This window comes from Zingiber officinale, chromosome 5B (assembly GCF_018446385.1).
Source record: "Zingiber officinale cultivar Zhangliang chromosome 5B, Zo_v1.1, whole genome shotgun sequence".
NCBI classification, from domain to species: domain Eukaryota; kingdom Viridiplantae; phylum Streptophyta; class Magnoliopsida; order Zingiberales; family Zingiberaceae; genus Zingiber; species Zingiber officinale.
In genome coordinates, this window is record NC_055995.1 from 70,386,542 (window position 1) to 70,407,567 (window position 21,026).

General features: G+C 34.1%; 1 pseudogene; it reads right to left on the reverse strand.

Annotated features, from left to right (window-relative positions):
- Positions 1-515: 515 nt before the first annotated feature.
- Positions 516-7,383, reverse strand: LOC121986718 (annotated as a pseudogene).
- Between the last annotated feature and the right edge of the window lie 13,643 nt (positions 7,384-21,026).

The window sequence follows — 21,026 nt, forward strand, 5'->3', positions numbered from 1 at the left end:
ATTGTCTGTATTATTGATTTGGTCACCGGTACAGGGGAGATTCTGTCGAAATTTTTCGGTAGGATTTTCATGTGGTTTTTAATCATACCGGTTAAGTAGAGTTAGTAGTTAGGTAACGTCCACCTTTAGAGTAATAGTAGTAGTGTAGAAGGTGGGTCGCTACATATGATTAGTAACATGGCGAAAGGAATGCCACAAAAATTTTAAAAATATTGAGGAGAATTTGAGAGAACCAATTTGCTATTGTATATTGCAGTGGTTTTGGATCCTCATTATAAAATGAAATATGTTGAATTCTATTTTGACAATATTTATGCCTCTTCCATAGCAGCAGACAAGAGGAATAAGATTAAGGAATTGTTAATGAGATTATATCATCATTATGCTAGAAAATTTTTTACTCCAATAATCAAACCAACTCAATCACCCTAATTCTAATGACACCAAAATTTCATCCTCGTCGTCGCGCGCCTACTTTTACATCATGTAGGGATCCCATCGCCGTTGTTGTTCTCCTAGACTACAACTGTTTCGACAATGACAAGGCTCCCCTGCTTGTCGTCCGGTTCCCCGTCGATGGCCTCTAAGTTCACTAACAGATGGTCATGCCTGCTCTCCATCAGCCGCTCCGCGCACTCTAGAGTCACCCTGGCGCATCGCTTCAGCTTGACCTTGACCAGCTTGGGGCACCCGATGGTGAATTATTCCATGCCCTGGTCGGAAACATGGCACTCTTTGATGCAGAGCTTCTTCAGCGACGCACAGTTGGCCGCGACGCAGGCGATCTCGGCGTCCCCGACAATTTCACTGCCACAGAGAGCGAGACGTTCCAGGGAGACGCAATTGGTCGCCAGGAGCTCCAAGCTCTGAATTGAAGTATTGACACCGACGAGAACGAGCTCTTGGAGACCGGCGCACCGCTGGGCCACGGTGGCTAGGCCCTCGTTACTGATGTGGTCCGCCTTCCATCCGTCGACATGGAGTTTGTGGAGGCAGGGGCAGCTTTCAGCCACAGTGACAAGGCCAATGTTATGCACTCTGGCATCTTGACGAGGTGGAGGAACTTGAGGTCAACGCGGGCGGATAGGGGGATGAGGCCACGGTCACTCACCTGAAGCCGTTTAAGGTGTAGCTCGGTTAGCCCGGGCACCAAGGCTGGCCCTGGAGGTGGACCACACTGGGCAATGGCCTTGAGCCCAGAATTTGGGAGGGCCCAAATTTTTTTTAAAGTATTATGAGGCCTTGGGTAGTTGGGCCCAAATTCATATTTCAGAACTTTTTGATATTGTCTTTTCCTTTTATCATTTTAGGTTGCAATTTGCAAAGTGGTAAACAAATGAAAAATTAGGGATTTAGGGTTGTTATGAAACAATTGGAAGGTATAATCTTATTTTTTGAAAAGTATATGCATGATGGTTTTGTTGCAAGTTTGACTATTACTAAATGTCTTGCATCATATATTAATATAGAACCAATATTTACAACAAAGCATCATATTTTTAGGAAAAAATAATTTAATGAAAGAGAGGACGATGAAGTTTCACTATCAGAGTCCTTTAGAATTGATTATTTTGTTGTTGTTGTGGGCATGACGATTGCTTCTTTAAAATGTAGATTTGAGTAAATGAAAACTTTTGAAAATATATTTGGATTTTTATTTGATTCAAAAATGTTAAAAACTTTGGACGATGATGAATTGCGAAAATGTTGTGTCAATCTAAAATCTACTCTAACTCATAACAACTCATCAGATGTTAAGTTAGATGATTTATTTACCAAATTAAAAAATATTACAAATAACTTTACCAAATGTAGTAATGTCTATAATTGATATTCTTGAATTTGTTCGAAGTATAAATTGTTATTCAAATGTTGCAATTGCTTATAGAATCTTGTTGACTATGCCTATTACGATAGTATCAGCTGAAAGGAGTTTTTTAAAATTAAAATTATTGAAAACATATATGAGATTGTTAATGTCGCAAGAAAAATTAAATGGATTGACAATTTTATGTATTAAGAAAGATATTTTGAAAAATATTGAAACTGATAATATTATAGACGATTTTGCAAATAGAAATACTAGAAGAAATCGTTATAGATGAATTGTATATTATTAAAAATTTATTTTGAACCTCATTTTATTTTTTCACCCTGGGCCTCCTGAGTCGAATGGCCGGGGTTGCCAGGCACCTGGCCATCCATGGCTTCCAGGAGAGTGTCCCAGTCTTTGGAGCAGTAAATAAGCTTCAGCGTCTTGAGGTAAGGGGAGTTGGCGATGAGAGCGAAAAGCACTAGCCGTTATAGAGATCCTCAAGGCACACGGAGCTTAGAGTAAAAGAGATAAAAGAGAATTACTACAATTGACCGAATCAAATCAAATTAGTATTTAGATTATTCTAATAATTCTATTAGAATTATTAGAATAATTCTCAGAATTATTCTTAAAATAATTCTGTTATTTATTAATTGGTCAGTTGACCAAATACTTTTTAAACATTATATATTGTATTATCCTTAGGGTAAATATCAATGAACAATAGATTTTATTACTCTCATATTATTTCTTGCTCTCTCCCTATTCTTATTTTTACATGGTATCAGAGTCATCTCTTTTTATCTTCCCTCAACTTCTTGAGGTGGAGATCCAATAAACAGTGAACCCTTTTTAATTTTTTTACCTCGAGCCTCTTCTTCTTTTCTACGTATTTTAATTTTCTTGTTCTTCTCTATTTTCTTCCATCGCCAACTCCTTTATTTCTCTTTCCTCTTCCTTAATCTATGTGTTTCACTTCCACAAAAAAAAAAGTTTCCTTAATGATTTTGTCTCTGTGGTTTTTCTACACGGTCGTCAACCACAAGGTAGAAGCTCTTTCTTGTGACGTCGTCCAATAGCTACCGCCGGACAAGTTATTTTTACTTTAGATGTCAAATACTCAACGACATCAAAGAGGTCAAAAGCAAAGTTTAGACCGATATCAGATTTGTCACATCGTTGGTCATATTGGAAATATATGCCCTAAAAGACTTGATTGGTCTCGGGTAAAATATAAAAATTTTCTCAGAAATAGACATTTTGATATTCAATGTCCTAGTCCATTTGACTCAATTTCATTGGTGGTCCTACAGCTTCAAGACAACCATCTATTTCATAAGTATATCCTAAAGTCCTCTCATCTGTGCCTACTTGTGGTAAAACCTCAAAGTTTTCATCTATTGATTGATATATTGACACTGGAGCAACTCATCATGTCACATCAGATTATAATATCCTTAAAGATGTAATGTCATATTATGACTCAAATACAGTTCAAGTAGGTGATGGTTCAGGTTTGCGAATTGCTAATCTTAGAAACACATACGTTCATTTATCTAATCGAACTTTTCACATGCGCAATGTCTTTCATGTTCCATCTATCACTAAAAATTTACTTTCTACACGTCAATTTTGTCTTGATAACAATGTCATTTTTGAGTTTCATCATAATCATTATCTTATAAAAGATAGAGGAACAAATGCTATTGTGTTTTATGGGAGAATCAAAAATGGCCTCTACTATCTTCAGAGTTCTTCAATCAAAGCTTTTGTTGGTGAACGCACAAATAAACCAGCTTGGCATGCTTGACTTGGTCATCCTTCCCTTTGTATTATTCAGTCAATCATCAATAGGTATAGTTTATCTACTTCCATTACCTCCTCTCCATCTTATTTATGTAGGGCATGCATGGAATCTAAAAGTCATAAACTACCTTTCTCTTATCTGATCATATTTCTAATTTTTCACTTGAAATAATCCATTCTAATGTTTAGGGCCCTGCACCTATTTTGTCTAATCAAGGTTTCCAATATTATGTTACCTTCATTGATCATTTTAGTAAATATATTTGGCTCTATCCTATGAGAAGGAAATCTGATTTATTTGATATATTCTGTAATTTTCAAATTCAAGTTGAATGATATTTTAATTGTAAAATACTCTCTTTTCATTCTAATTGGGGAGGTGAATATCAAGCTCTCCATTGTCATCTTTTCTCTTGTGGAATTGTTCATCGAGTTTCTTGTCCTCACACTCCAGAACAAAATGACTCTGTTGAGAGAAAACATAGATATATAGTTGAAACTGCCTTAGCTCTTCTTCATCATGCATCAGTTCAGTGTAAATTTTGGGATGAAGCTGTTAGCACTGTAGTATATCTCATAAATCGACTTCCTACTCCATTGCTCAATCATAAGTGTCCTTTTGAAAAACTTTATAATCAAACCCCTTATTACACTTTCCTTTGAATTTTTGGTTGCGCATGTTATCCATGGTTACGCCCCTATTGTAAAAACAAACTTGACTCTCATTCACTACAATGTATTTTTCTTGGTTATAGCAATTTGCACCATGGTTATCGTTGCTTGCATATACCAATAGGATGAATTTATATTTCATGACATGTTACTTTTGATGAGTCTCTATTCCCTTTTTCGGTAGCTTCTTCGATCTCTCCTCTAAATACAAGTGGCACCTTCTTGATGCCACCTAATATTGTCAGAAGTGATGGCATCCTAGGTCCTGCTCCGGAACTCTCTAATAACTCTCATAAACCATCAGAATTACCTCAGGTTGTTGCTCCAATCTTGGAAGCTTCGACGGTCGAAGATAATATGCTCTCTAGTTCTGGATCCTCAGATAATGCAAGTCCGTCATCTACATCACCATGTCAGCCTACTTCCTCGTTGCCATCAATAAATGATTCAGATGAAAATGCTCCTCGCTGCATGCTTCCCATTAGTGATATTTATGAGCGTTACCCACCAAATGAAACTCGATATCCCCTTCCATGAGCTCTAGTAGTCTCTTCAAAATCTATTGAACCAACTTGTTTTACACAAGCAAGCAAGGATCCAAACTGGCATAGTGCAATGGCTACAGAATTTGATGCACTTCTTCGAAATGGAACATGGAGTCTAGTTCCACACACTCCCTCAATGAATGTTGTGGGCTTTAAATGAGTATTCCATCTTAAGCATCGAGCTGATGGTTCTCTTGAACGATTAAAAGCTCGACTTGTAGCTAAAGGATTTAGTCAATAACTAGGTATTGACTTTAATGACACTTTTAGCCCAATCATCAAAATTAGATCTATTAGATTATTATTATCAATAGCTATTAGTTCTAATTATCCTGTACGATAATTGGATATTTCAAATGCATTTCTCCATGGTCATCTTGAGAAAACTATATTTATGGAGCAACCACCTGGGTTCATTCATCCACAATTTCCATCTCATGTTTACCAATTTAAGAAATCCTTATATGGTCTTTGATAAGCTCCTCATTTATAGTTTCATCGATTATCTAATTGGTTACAAGCTCAAGGATTTTCTGGATCAAAGACTGACTCATCTCTATTTCACAAATATAATGATGGATCTATGATATTTTTTCTTATTTATGTGGACGACATTCTGATAACCAGCAATGATTACAAGGGTATCACAACATTATTAAGTCTTCTCAAACAATAATTTCCTACTTGAGATTTGGGTATTGCTCATTTTTTTCTTGGTATTGAGCTTATTTCACATGAGGATGGCTATCTTCTCTCTCAAAGCAAATATATTACTGGACTTCTTCAAAGAGCCAAAATGGATGGAGCGCGTCCGGTCTCTACACCAATTGCTATAAACAACTCTCCAACTTCATCCTCTCCTGCTCTGTCTAATCCACAAATTTATTGAAGTATTGTTGGAGCCTTACAATATGTCACTATCACATGTCCTGATATTACTTTTGTGATAAATCGTACTTGTCAATTCATGCATGCTCCAACTGAGCAAAATTGGGATAATATAAAAAGAATACTTCGATATCTCAAAGGTACTATTCTACATAGTCTTCTTTTATATCGCTAATCGTCTCGAGATTTACATGAATATAGTGATGTGGATTGAGCAAGTTCTCTTAAAGATAGATGCTCTACTAGTGGATATGCAATATTTTTTGGACAAAATCTTATCTCATAAAATTTGAAAAAGCAACCTACAATATCTCGTTCAAGTACTGAGGCAGAATATAAAGTTATAGCAAATACAACGTCAGAAATTATTTGGCTTCAATCACGTCTCTCTGAACTTCATCTTGCATCAAATATTGTACCAAAAATTTAGTGCAACAATATTGGAGCAACATATCTCACAGCAAATCCAATCTTTCATGCTCGTACAAAACATGTGGAAATTGATTTCCATTTTGTTCGTGAATGTGTGGCAACTCAGCAGTTATCCGTCTCTTATATTTCTGCTGAAGATCAAATCATTGATATATCTTTACTAAGCCATTATCCAGACAACGTTTCAACAAGTTGGCAAGCAAACTCAACGCCAAAGATCTCCTATTAAGTTTGTCGAGGGGTAAAAGATATAAAAGAGAATTACCAGAATTGATCTGATCAAATCACCAAATCAAATCAAATTAGTATTTGGATTATTCTAATAATTCTATTAGAATTATTAGAATAATTCTCAGAATTATTAGAATAATTCTCAGAATTATTCTTAGAATAATTCTGTTATTTATTAATTGGTCAATTGACCAAATACTTTTTAAACATTATATATTGTATTGTCCTTAGGGCAAATATCAATGAACAATAGATTTTATTGCTCTCATATTATTCTTTGCTCTCTCCCTATTCTTATTTTTACATAGAGATGTAGCACCGACAGCGAGACCAGAGATGGCAGTGAGATCGTGGAGGTCGTGAAGCCGCTTGACAGAGAGCTCCTCGAGAAGGAGGCATCCTTCGAGAACAATGTGAATGCCCTTGGCGCCGAAGCAGCAGGAGTAGACTGATAGCTTGCATAGGAACGGGCAGTGACGAGAAAGGGCAGCCATTCTGGCATCCATGAGGTCACAGCAAGCCCGGAGCTTGAGGCTTAGGAGATTGGGGCACCGAGAAGCGATGAGCTCGAGGGCGTCATTGTTGATGCTTGCGGAGTGGCGGCTGCTGCAGAGGGTGAGGTTGGAGATGGCTTCGAAGCAGGAGAAGAGGGCTGGTGCGGCCTAGAGGAGGGAAGTGCGGGCTTGGAGGGAGAGGTGGGTGCGGAAATAGCCGTCGACTAGGAGCCATCGGCGACAGACAAGGGAGCATATTTGGCGGTCGGCGGCGTCGAGGAAGTGGAAGACGAAGGTGAGGCATTCGTCGAGGAGGTCAGTGGTGATGTCTCTAGAGTGGGAGAGGATGAAGGGGTGGGAGGAGGCGGCTTGGCCTATGCACGAAGAAGAAGGAGGAGGCGGTGGATAGATCCGGCCGATTTGCCTACGGTGCTTGGTTCTTGTGCTAATTATTAGATTCGAATGCTAAAAGTGAGTTGCATTTAAAGAGGAACCGCATGGAGACCAATTTAAATTTTCTTCTTTTTTTTGGTAAAATTCTAATTAGAAAAATAATTAATTTTCTAGTTTAAAATATAAATGTAATAATATTAAAGAATTACTCTAAAATCCTCCTGTAAATCTAAACATTTACCTCCAGTCCCTGTATCAAATTTTCTTTTTTCCCGATACCTAACTAAATCAGTTTATTTATTTCAACTCCATAACACATGTGAAATTACCAACTTACCCTCGTATTAAATTAAAACCCTCAAATATTGCTTATTTCTCTCCCAACTGTTGGTGCAGTCCCTCCCTCTGCGACTCCAAGTCATCGGTGACGCAGTCCCCGACTTTCCCTCCAAACCATAGGTGACGACTTGACCTTCCCTTACTTCGACGTTGAAGGTAGAAATCGGAGAACCAGCAGAACCCTACTTTCACCTACAACCCAAAAATCATCGGTAAGTTATAATTTTCTTCCCTAGATTTCGATTAATTGGCTATTCTTGTGTGAAAAATCGAAGCTTTAGGTCATAGGTGTTTTAGTTCATGGGTGTTTTCAATTATGTGAGGTTGAGGATGAATAAAATTCAGTTTCTATTTTGGAATTGCAAATTTATGAATGTATTTGTATTGCATCTTCTTCAATTGAAAGAAAGAATATATCTGGACATTTATAGTGATTATTAATAAATAAAGTATTATACCCAATTTAAGCAGTATGATGCTTAAAATTTGTGAGATTGAATAAAACTGGGTTTGTGAACAAGATAAGATTTGGGGTTTAATTTTCTGATTAGATTTGTGTTATCTAGAGATGAATTGATGGCAAATTGTTATTGTTTAGTTCTTGAATATAAAAATTCTTAAATCATTAAGAAATCTCTGGAAAAATAAAATTCTTGAATTGTATATGAATGAAGCTTTGATCTTATATGATTGGATCAAATGTTATATTTTTGTGAATTAGGTTAAAATGGATTCTGGAAGTGGGCCTTGCAACCTTGCATTTTTGGGTAGTTGTAAATGTAAAAACTAGTTTGTGATTTCAATTTTAAGTGGTTGTAGTTTAATGGATATATGTGTGTCTTGGAAAAAAAAAATATGCGGAGATTACTCCCGAATCTATGATTCTGCAATACCTAGCTCCGCAACATAAGATGTATGTGACTTTGAACGATGATGATGATGTGCTCAATATGATACATTTTCATATGTGTATGAAGCTGAGCATGATCGATTTGAGGGTAGAGAGCAAAAATGAACATGTCGACGACAGCCTAAATTTGGGGAGGTAACATATATTATATCCCTCTTGATATTGTAGTTTGATAATATTATATGTTGCATCTAGCACAAGTGCATATGATATAGTTAAGTTGGCACTATTAATCGTATCATACTGATAAGGGTTAAGGAGGAATAGACACAGTCAAGGAGTGATGAGGAGATTGAACAAACCCCATTGTTGAATACCCTAGATTCTTGGATTAACTACACCCATGGTGAAGGGCAAAATTTCAAGGATGCTGCTAGTTTTAGAAGATGTATTAAAAACTATGTTGTTGCTATAAGACATTCATAATTTGTTTATAGAAAAAATGATCGTGAGAAGGTAATTACTATTTATAGTGAAAGGAGTTATGGATAGAGAATGTATGCTTCAAAATATAAAGTATATAGTATATTTGCGATCCGAAAATGCAACTTGCGGCATACATGTGGTGAGAACAATTTGCGTAGTAGAGGGCATCCTAAAGTCGATGCAATATGGATTGCTAATATCATGAAAGATAAATTGAGAGAAGAACCCTTTTATCGCCCTTGTACAATTCAAAAAGACTTACAAAAAGATTATGAGGTAGAGTTAGACTATCACAAAGTATGGAAAGGCAAGGAGTTAGCGATGCATGATATTCATGGCACAGAAAAGGGATGCAACGATAAGCTAAGATGGTATTATCGTGCTATTCGAGAAACAAATCCTGGTAGTGTTGCTGACATCTAAATTCAAAGGGTTATTCATTTGTTCCATGCATGTACAGTTGGTTTTCTTACTGGTTGTAGGCCGTTGATTTTTTTGGATGGGACTCATATAAAGAATAAGTATAAATGTTGTATCCTAGTTGCTTTGTCGAAGGATGCCAACGATAATTTTTCACAAATGATTATTCTGTAGTGGATGCGGAAAATGATGCTAATTGGGATGGTTTTGTTATCATTTTAGAAGTTTCCTAATTTCATGTCAAAGCATTTCATTCAACGAGTTCACTTTTTTCTCCGACAAACATCTTGGGATTATAAAGGCAATTGAGCAATTATTTGTTGATAATCACCATCCTATTGTTTGAGACATTTAGTGGATAATTTTGTGAAGCAAGAAAATAATTACTTACTTTTGTCTAGATACATGTTTTGAATCTAAAATGATTTGTTTGCATCATTCTACGTGTTGCAAAGTTTTCCAAAACATAACAAAAAGTACTAGTCTTCGGTATTCAAGAAAGTTGCATACGCTCCATCTTTGCAAGAGCATGAACAACATATAAATAATATCATCGACTCCATGCCACTTGTCAGAGGGTTTATTGTACAATCTCATCCTCAAAATTGGACAAATACTTTATTTCTTGGTGATAGATGGGTGTTATAAATAATAACATAGTCAAGTGTTGGAATAATTTAGTTAAACTAGCTCGTTATCTCCCTATTGTGGCTATGGTGGACCACATACAAATGCAGATCATGAACATAATGCACCAGCAACGTGAATCAACATTGATGATGGTTAAGGAATTATGTCTGAGAAAGGAGAAGGCTATTGCTAGAGTATATCTTAAATCCTGAAATTTGAGAGTGCATTGGTCATGTAATTGGAGGTTTGAGGTAGTTGATGGTGAAAAATCCTTTGTTGTTGATTTAATAGATAAGAATTGTTCATACAGATCTTGGCAGATCAATAAGCTTCCATGCAAGCATGCTTGCGCCGCTATTGAGCTAAGGTCATTGTCGTTATATGATTTTGCGACAAGTATTTCAAGACTGGAATGTATCGTCAAGCATACAAAGGAATTATTAACCCAATCTAAAATTTTGACATTAACGAGTCAAATCTTGATGAAGGAAATGTAATCAACGCTCCTGATGTCCGCAATTAGCCAGGTCATAGGAGGACTAAGAGGATACCATCTCAAGTTGAAACACGTGTGGCAAAATGTAGTCATTATCATCAGAAAGGTCACAACAGACGCAGCTACAAAGAAGCTATAAAATAGTTATTGTTCCATTAAAATGATGTTTAAGTGTTTGATTCGTCATTTGTTAGTAAATTTATGACACTTAATTTATTTGTGGGTAGCCTGACTAATATCTTTTTTTACACTTCCACAAGAAAAAGAGATTGCTAGAAGGAGAATCAAGCATGGTCTTACATACTATAAGGCCTACACCGAGTAGTAGCATTGGTGATTTACGCATTGTATAATGGTTCTATTTTTGAAAACCTTGGGCAAGACTTGGTTTGTCTATTTATGTAGTATACTATGATCTATGATGGTTTTATATGTAAACATGTATGAGTTGTATTTGTAGTTTATGCTAACTTTGTATCATATAATAATTACTATTGTATTTGTGGATGATGATAGGAACATGAATAATATGTGTTTGTATTTTGATATTTGATATGTGTTATTTTATATACTTTGGTTCAAGTGGTGAGATTATGAAATGATCATGTCCAATTTCGGTAGAAACTTGAGTACAAATATTAATAAATTGGATATATGATGTGCAAGGATAAGTACAAATATTGAGAAATTAGGTATATAATGATAATGACTAATTAACTGAAATAGGGTACCGAAGGCATGTTTGGTATTGACAAATTAGATATATGATATGTAATGATGTTCCCTCAATAAACATCCAGGAACGTGTGGTATACAATGCACAATCCCTCAATCAACTTGAATTTGGATATATTATACCGAATCAAATAGTATTTTTACTGGGGGTGCCACAAGAGTGCCTAACATTCGTCCAAATATACCTGATAGTTTACAAATTGTACTAACATCGTGTAAATATATACCTAAATTAGAGTCAATTGTGCTTGAATTTTTTTTGTATAATGAATTTTAAATGAACTTATTAAGTATGACAAAATCTCCAGATGCAAATGAGATGGTCATATTTAGCTCCCACAAGCAAGAAAGGAATAAGAAATAAGTTCATATAGAAAACAGTTACCGGTACATTCATCCAATTATTTTTTATAAAAATATATTCATCCAACTTAACCAAGTCTATTAATTAATCACTAATATGCAGAGAATCCAATATATTTATTAACTCTTCATGCATGTCAACGATCTTAGATGCATTTTTACGATACTCATCAGCTAACTCTAGCTGAATATTGATTAACTTTGATAATTCTTCATTTTGCTTTATTTTTTGACTAGAACTTGAAGAGGCAGTTGAAGTTGACGCCGAAGCTGAGCTCGAACCTTTTTTTGGAATTAAGGGTGAAGGAAGCGCATTGTCTCTTCTTGTATGAATTAAAAGCTATCAATGCTTCCTCTTTACTCAGATACGATTTGTGTAACGCGCCGCTATATTTGTTAACTTGAGCGTGACCTTCTTCCCAACTGTCATAAACACCGAGGTTCCTTCTAACAAAAACAACATACATTTTTTCCTATATTTACAATAAATAAACATTTCAACCATAAATCTCTTCTAAAACAATATGTTGAAATAAAATCTTAGGGCTCACCATTTTAGCACTCAAATCTCTCTTTTCGTCCCCGCCTATCTTGCTATCTCCGCCTCTATTGGCGTCATCGTCGATTTTAGGATACAGATCGAAGTTTGCAAAAGGGAGTTGGGAGGGAGAAGATCGATCTTAGGGAGTTGGGTGGGAGATGAGAGATGATTAGGGTTTGATAGGGTTTTACTGCCTCTGCTTCAGCTTTTAAGATTTTTTACCCATGCACCTGAGGATCACGTGCACAGCATCTATTAAGTTTTTTTTTAACAGCGTGGTAAGGATATATTTCAGATAAGGGGGCTTTATACCTAGATAATCAAATCTTGTATAATTATACTCAATTAAACTATATTTATACACAATTAAACTATATTTATACTTTATTTAGGATAATTTATACCTAATTAACTATACCTAATTTGTACATATTGATGATTGATCAACCTATTGTAGATAGTGCTTAATTGGATAGAAAATGTATTTAATATAGTTTAAATTATGCTGAATTAAGATGAAATTATAACTCGTTTTGGACTTTTTATACCTAATTAAACTATATTTATATGACCAATGACATATAAATATGGGCATTTAATTATACTAAAGTAACATACAATTATACTTAATTTTGGAAAATTTGTACCTAATAAAGTGGAGCAATAGTATCATTGACCCTAATCCACATTATATGATTAAGTATATACACAAGGTGATATGACCAAAATAACTCACAAACATTAACCTCTTTAGAATTTGGTAATGGGTGTATATCACATCATGTGAATATTACATACATGTTTCTCTTCTACTTATGAAGTATTGACTCTCATATTGGTTTGTCAATATTTATGTTAATATGATTTTTGCCCAACTAATGGAAATAATCATCCCTAGCGATGCTATTGACCACACTAAATGTGAAGTAGTAGGTTCCACAACATCTTAATTAATATCTATATTGTGTCCAATTGTAATTGATATTTTACAAATTGTACTACAATTGTGTGTATATATATACTTTATTTTGGTTAAATTGTACCTAATAAAGTGGATTATGTACCTTATACTATATTTATACATGAATTTGGATATTTTGTGAATTTATATGTACCTTATACTAATAAAGTGGATTTATACATGAATTTCTAGAAAAAATAAATTGAATCCATATTATATGATCAAGTATGTACACAAGGTGATATGACCAAAATAACTCACAAACATTATCCTCTTCTAAAATTTGATTATGAGTGTATATCACATCATGTGAATATCACATATACTTTCCTTTTCTACTTATGAAGTATTGACTCTCATATTGGTTCGTCCATATTTATGTTAATATGACTTTTGTCCTACTAATGGAAATAATTATTCCTAGCAATACTATTGACCACACTAAATGTGAAGTAGTAGGTTCCACAACATCCTAATTAATGCCTATATTGCGTCCAATTGTAATCAATATTTTACAAATTGTACTATAATTGTGTATATATATATACTTTATTTTGGTTAAATTGTACCTAATAAAGTGGATTATATACCTTATACTACATTTATACATGAATTTGGATATTTTATGGATTTATATGTAACTTATACTAATAAAGTGGATTTATACATAAATTTCTACAAGAAATAAGTTGAATCCATGTTATATGATCAAGTATGTACATAAGATGATATGGCCAAAACAACTCACAAACATTATCCTCTTCTAGAATTTGGTTATGGGTGTATATCACATCATGTGAATATCACATACATTTTCCTCTTCTACTTATGAAGTATTGACTCTTATATTGGTTTGTCTATATTTATGTTAATATTTTGGTTAAATTGTACCTAATAAAGTTGATTATGTACCTTATACTATATTCATATATGAATTTGGATATTTTGTGGATTTATACGTACTGTATACTAATAATGTGGATTTATACATGAATTTCTATCAGAATAAAGTAGTATATAGTGCTCATTTTGATAGAAATTGATTCTAACAAGTTTTGATAGTACTATTGTAGATAGTTCTCATTTCGATAGGAATTATACTAGATTTAATAAACATTGTGCTGGATTTTGAGGCAAATATACCTGATTTTAAATTTTTTGTACCTATATTTTGTCACATGACTCTAACAAGTTTTGATAGTCCTATTATAGATAGTGCTCATTTTGATAGGAATTATACAAGATTTAGTAAACATTGTGCTGGATTTAAAGGGAAGTATACTTAATTTTGATTTTTTTTTTTTATCTATATTTTATCACACAGCTCTAATAAGGTTTGATTTTACCTATTATAGATAGTGCTCATTTTAATAGGAATTAAACTAGATTTAATAAACATTGTGCTAGATTTAGAGGGAAGTGTACCTAATTTTGGACTTTTGTACCTATATTTTATCACACGACTCTAACAAGTTTTGATAGTCCTATTATAGATAGTGTTCATTTTGATAAGAATTATAATAGATTTAGTAAACATTATGCTGGATTAAAGGGAAGTATATATGATTTTGGACTTTTTGTACCTATATTTTTGTACATAATTAATAGTGCTATCATTGACCATTATGTACCATTTTGATCAATGATATTTCTTAAAAATATTTTGAGCAATAGTGCCCCGGGTTATTGATCAACCTATTGTAGATAATGCTAAATTGGCTACAAAATATATTAGATTTAAGTATAATTTATCCTGAATTTTGGAGGAGGTATACCTAATTTTTGATCTTTTGTACTTATAAATTGTGTACTCAGGTTGTCATCACTCAACAGAATTTCTACAAAATAAAAAATCATATGTTTGTTATCATTACAGTATAAAAACTAATAGTACGAGAAAAATTAGCCATCATATCTATTTTTCCATAAACAACCCAGCGGACGAGAAAAATTAGCTAAATGTTTTTTTCAACAATCCATTATCATATGATAATATCGTTGATGCAACACGTGCCTTATAATTGTTCATCTTCACATCATTAGAAATCCTCCATAAATCATCAGTGTCATGGGATAAACACTCGACCCACATGCAGGCATAGATACCATAATCAAGAGTGGCACCTTGATGATGACAATCTGCTATGATCACTTCTTAACTGCCTATGGTGAAACTTGAAAGATGAGTAATGCAACTAGCCAAAGACCGTGCCTACAAAATAGGGAATGCTTTAATACTTGATCTTAGGACTTATTAGAGTAGAATATTGTCAAACTCACATATATTCTGGCTGTCCCAGCTGAAAAGGAATCATGATTTGAATTCCATAGTTTGAATTTTCCTTCAAATACTTCAAAAACCAACAGATACCAATGCCACCTGTCATTAATAAGGAAAATTATATATCTGTATCTTGTAAATATATCTTCATTTATATCCTGCAGTTTTACCCTAATGGTCGATGTCAACCTGGTAAGAAAAGGTTCATATTCCTGTTAGGATGTATACTAAAAGCCTAGCTTTTGGTATAAACATTTATCTAGAAATAAGAATCACATTGGTCAAATGTCTACATTTATGATAAATATAGTTGTTCAATTAATTTATATTATAGATAACATGGTGTGTGGTGTCACACACAGAGGATCATGTTATCAGTACCTTATAAATTATAAACAGTAGCTCACGACCAAGATGGAAAGGAACAAACCATTGGAAGGTCGTAGTGTAATTAGGTATTAGTTTATCTTAACTATATAATTACACTAGTACACTTAGAGTGTATTGAGTAGGACCATTAGAGGTTATTTCTTTTATACTGACTTTATAAAGGAACAAAGACCTCAGTTATTATGGAAGTGTGTGCTCTTAATCCTAATATAATAACAAGCACATATATTTGATATTTATTTCTTTAATTTATCAATGGGTGAGATTTAGTTTGATAAATCAATAAGCCCGATAAGTTGGGAAATGATATCACTTATAGTGTGTGTTGTTGATTATAGAAGGAAACTGTGTCCTAGTGATCTAGGTTGATAATGTCCCCAAGAGGAGCTCATAAGGATTGTCATGTTAAACCCTGCAGGTGGACTTAGTCTGACATGACGATAAGGTTGAGTGGTACTACTCTTGGACTAAGATATTAATTAAATGAGTTGTCAGTAACTCATTTAATTAGTGGACATTCGACATCTTAAACACAGGGAGACTAACACACTCATAATAAGAAGGAGCCCAAAATGTAATTTGGGATTGGTGCAGTAGTTCAATAATAGTTCTCTAGTCGAATGAATTATTATTGATAAAATTAAGTTGTGTGTTCGGGGCGAACACGGAATTCTTAATTTTATCGGGAGACCAAAACCAATTCCTCCTCTCGGTCCCTATCGTAGCCTCTTAATTATAGAGTACTATACCCACCTATACCCACCTTCTTACCCATCCTGTAGGGGCCGGCCAAGCTAGCTTGGAGACCAAGCTAGGTTCATGGGTGAATTCATGTGGCCGACCCTAGCTTGAACTCAAGCTTAGGTGGCCGGCCATATTAAAATAAAAAGGAATTTTAATTTTAAAAAAAAATTCTTATGTGGATAACATGATTTAAAAGAGAGTTTAAAAATTTAAATCTTTCCTTTTATAAGATTCTACAAAAGATTAAGAGAATAGCTAAATCTCTTTCCTTATTTGTAGATTAAAAGGTTGATTTTAATTTTGGTAAAAACTTTCCTTTTAATAATGTTCATGATTTAAAAGAAAGTTTAAAAATTAAAAATTCTCTTTTATTAGTTTCTACAAAAGATTAAGAAAAGATTTAATATCTTTCCTTATTTGTAGATTGAAAGGAGATTTTAATTTTTAGAGATAACTTTCCTTTTTTAAAATTATCCACATGTTTAAAAGAACGTTTTTAATTTATAAAATTTCCTTTTTATTAACCAATCATGAAGGGATAAAAATTATTGGAGAAATTTTTATAAATTTTCGGAAGCAAATAAGGAAGTTTTAATTTATGTTTAAAATTTTATTTGCTTGGAGATATTAATGTGGCCGACCATTGAAATTGAGAAAAGAATTTTGATTTTAATTAATTAAAATTTTTATTTTTCATGGAAAAAGAATTAAGGAAGTTTTTATTTAAATTTCCTTATTTGCCAAGACCAAGGATTATAAAAGAGGGGGTAGAGGTGCCTTCATGGTGAACGACTCTATTATTTTCTCCTCTCTTTTTCTCCTTGGGTGTGGCCGGTCCCTTCTCTTTCTTTCTTCTCCATCTTGTGGCCGAACCTCTTCATGCTCTTGGAGTTTTAATTGGTGGCCGGATTCTAGCTTGGAGAAGAAGGAGAGAAAGCTTGCATCCCTTGGAGCTTGGTTGGTGGAAAAAGTTCTTCATCCTTTGGAAGTTTTTGCTTGGCCGAAACTTGAAGGAAGAAGAAGAAGGTGCTAGGTGGTTCTCATCTCGGAAGATCATTGCCCACACAATGTCCGAGATTAGAAGAGGAATACGGTAGAAGATCAAGAGGTCATTGTGTTCAAAGAAAGGTAAAACTAGTAATTGTTTCCGCATCATACTAGTCTTGTTTTTTTGTAAAAATACCAAATACAAGAGGCATGCGATTCTAGTATTTCGAATTATTTTTCGATGTTGTGTTCTTTTATTTTTCTTTTCCTTGTGATTTGATTGTTCTTTTTTGTTGACCTAAAGTTATTTAAGGAAATTAAATATTAGCTTTCCTTAAAAGGCTTTGCCTAGGCGGTGGTGGTTGTTCCCATATCCAAGAAGGCCATGTGCCTCGCCATGCAGTCCTGGAAGCCAATTCTAGAAATTAATATTTAATGGAATTAATAACCTAGGTGATTTGGATCGAACGTGTTAAGTTCCGCAGGAGATCCAAATCTAAACCTAAAAGAGCATATAAGTTAAACTTGGGATCAAACGTGTTAAGTTCCGCAGGCGATCCAAGTTTAATTTAAAAGAACACATGGTAGCTAGGAAAGGTTCAGATCTTGTACAAAATTTTTGTACAGAGAAACCATTAGGTTTTCCGAGTAGCAACCAACAATTGGTATCAGAGCTAGGGTTTTGCCTCTGTGTATTTGGTATTAGTTTAATTATGCACATGTCATACATAATTTAGGCAGGTTAATAGTAGGATGTGCTAACTTTGTGGATGCAGGATTCAATTATGGCTTATAGTTTTTATGTGTGTGATTGGACCCTTGGACATGTCAAGGGCATTTATGTGTGTGCATGATTGTATTATAAAATACAGCAGGAGCTGTATTTAGTTTTATTAGGATTTTATTTTTGATCTAGTTACATGTGCATTCCTTTTATGGAATATAGGATCGATGGATGTAAATTTTATTTTATGTTCGATCTAGTTTACATGTACATTCCTTCGAGGAATATAGGATCAAAAAATGTAAAATTCTATTTATGTCGCGGATCGAATCTTGCAAGGCGTGGAACCTTTTGAGGACCAGAGGCGCAGCGAAACAAGGAGCAAGATAGATGTGACAACAAGACCCGGTGGCAGTGGCCAAAGATGGCAGCAGCTAGGGTTGGTGACACACGGAGGACAGCAATTGATAAAGGTCATAATAGTTGAAAATTAGTTTTTCTGTTTATTGCTTTTTATGTTATGACTGTGTGTGCTTGTTAGTATGCATGTTAAGTAGACTAGCATAGTTAAAATTCCTCACTTTAAATAACTAAGTGGGAGAGGGATTTATTTATTAATAAATTTCACGGTCTCCATTACTGGTTTATAAGTGATGCAACAAGCTTGTGTGTTGGCTCTGAGTGCCTTCCTCCATATCGGATGAGCTTGTTTGCGGATCACTATATTAAACTTCCATTTTGGATGACTATAGGAAGTTAATTAAGAGCGTGTGATCTTCCCCATCGGAAGGGGCACAATCTTATTAATGGACTTAGTGTCAAATAATGGTATACACTTAGGCACGTCTAATAGTATCCTCCCCATCGGAGTCACTTCTATTATTTGTGTGACCAAAGAAAACTAACTATTAATTTGTCAAATAAATAGGTTGATAAGATAATAAAATTAAAAACTCCTCTTACAAATGTTTGATTTTGTATACGTCCATACTATCGTGGCATACAAAATTCATGGTGTTTGAGGTAATTTTATTTTGTCATAAAGATTTATTGACAAGATAATTAATGGGTAAAACCCTCCTCTTACAAATGTTTAAATTTTGTATACGTCCACACTATCGTGGCATGCAAAATCAACGGTGTTTGAGGTGTTGGTGAATTTAAATAATATTGTTTGAGGAATCAATGTTATTTTAAATTCAAAAGTTTTGACCAAATATTTGATCAAAGACAGATCAACTATTAATTTTATTCGTCATAAAGTAAAGTTGATGAGATAATAAAATTAATGGATAAAATCTCCTCTTTAATTTTGTATACGTCCACACTATCGTGGCATACAAAATTCATGGGGATTTTCAGGAATAGATCTTGACCAAATATTTTTGTGATTCTTAGGATTTAAAATGTTTGTCAATTCCCTAGTTGTTATACTATAGAAAAGACTTAGTAGTCCCAATTGTAATGATTGGAAATAGGACTTGGACATTAAGGTAGACTGTCTTCTTAGAACTAAGAACAATATAGGTGTATTTAATTCATTAGTTGAAACATGTTTAGTGGTGTTATCTACCAGAACCTGGAGTGTAGATACAGATACCATTAATCATGCCCGTAATTCATTGCAGGGTTCTAGGAAACCCGACAACTAAATGAAAATAAAACACCGTCCACATGGGCACTGCTGTAAAAGTGACAGCTGTTGCAGTGGGAGATGTTTATCCTTCGATAAGAATAAAATATGAATTTTAAGTAATTGTCTTTACGTACCAAGTTTAGAAAGAACTAGTTTTCAGTTTCTAAACTATTCAAAGAACTTGATATTCTGCCTCTTTTAATAACAAAGTTGTTATTAAAAAAAAGAGGGAAGTTATCTGTTCTGGTACGTTGGTTGGCAATTTATAAATCCAATAACTCCCACGATGCAACAAATGAAAATTAGTAGCACATCTTCTAATTTTAAGAGAAAGCAACCTTCGGAAATAAACCAATTATATCTTTGGCATCTAAGGCTAGGTTATATTAACTTGAGTATGATTCATTGGTAGCTGATGAACTTATGGGTTCATTAGTAGTGGAAATCTTTCCAACCTGCGAGTCTTACTTGGAAGGAAAAATAACCAAGAAGTTTTTAAGTCTAAGGGGTATGGAGCCAAAGATATGTAGGAATTGGTTCATTCTGATTTGTGTGATCCTATGACTATCCAGACAAGAGGAAGTATCGAATATTTTGTCTATTTTATAGACAACTATTCAAGATACAAATACATTTACTTAATGTGCCGCAAGACTAAGTGTTTTGATTAGTTCAAAGAGTACAAGGCTGATGCGAAGAAACGTTAAAGTAAAAGTATTAAGTCACTATGGTAAGATCGTAGTGGCAAGTACCTCTTGGAACAATTTGGGAGTTACTTATCAAAAGAAGGGATTCAATCCCAACTAACTGCACCTGGTATACCCCAACAGAATGGTGTAGTAGAAAATAATTAGATTGATGATGAGTTATTCAGAAAATTACCAAGTTCGTTTTAAGGATATACTCTGAAAAGAAAGTGAACATAGTACCATCCAAAGTCAGAACTCTCTACTCATATAGAATTGTTGAATAGGCGTAAGCCTATTTTGAAACATATTCAGATTCGGGTAGTCCAGCACATATGCTGAAGAGAGACAATGATAAGTTGGATAGGAATTCACTTGTTTGTGGGTTATCCTAGAGAAACGAAAGTAGGTTTATAGTCTTAAAAATCATAAGGTCATTGTTAGCATCAATGACTAATTTTTAGAAGAGGACTATATAAT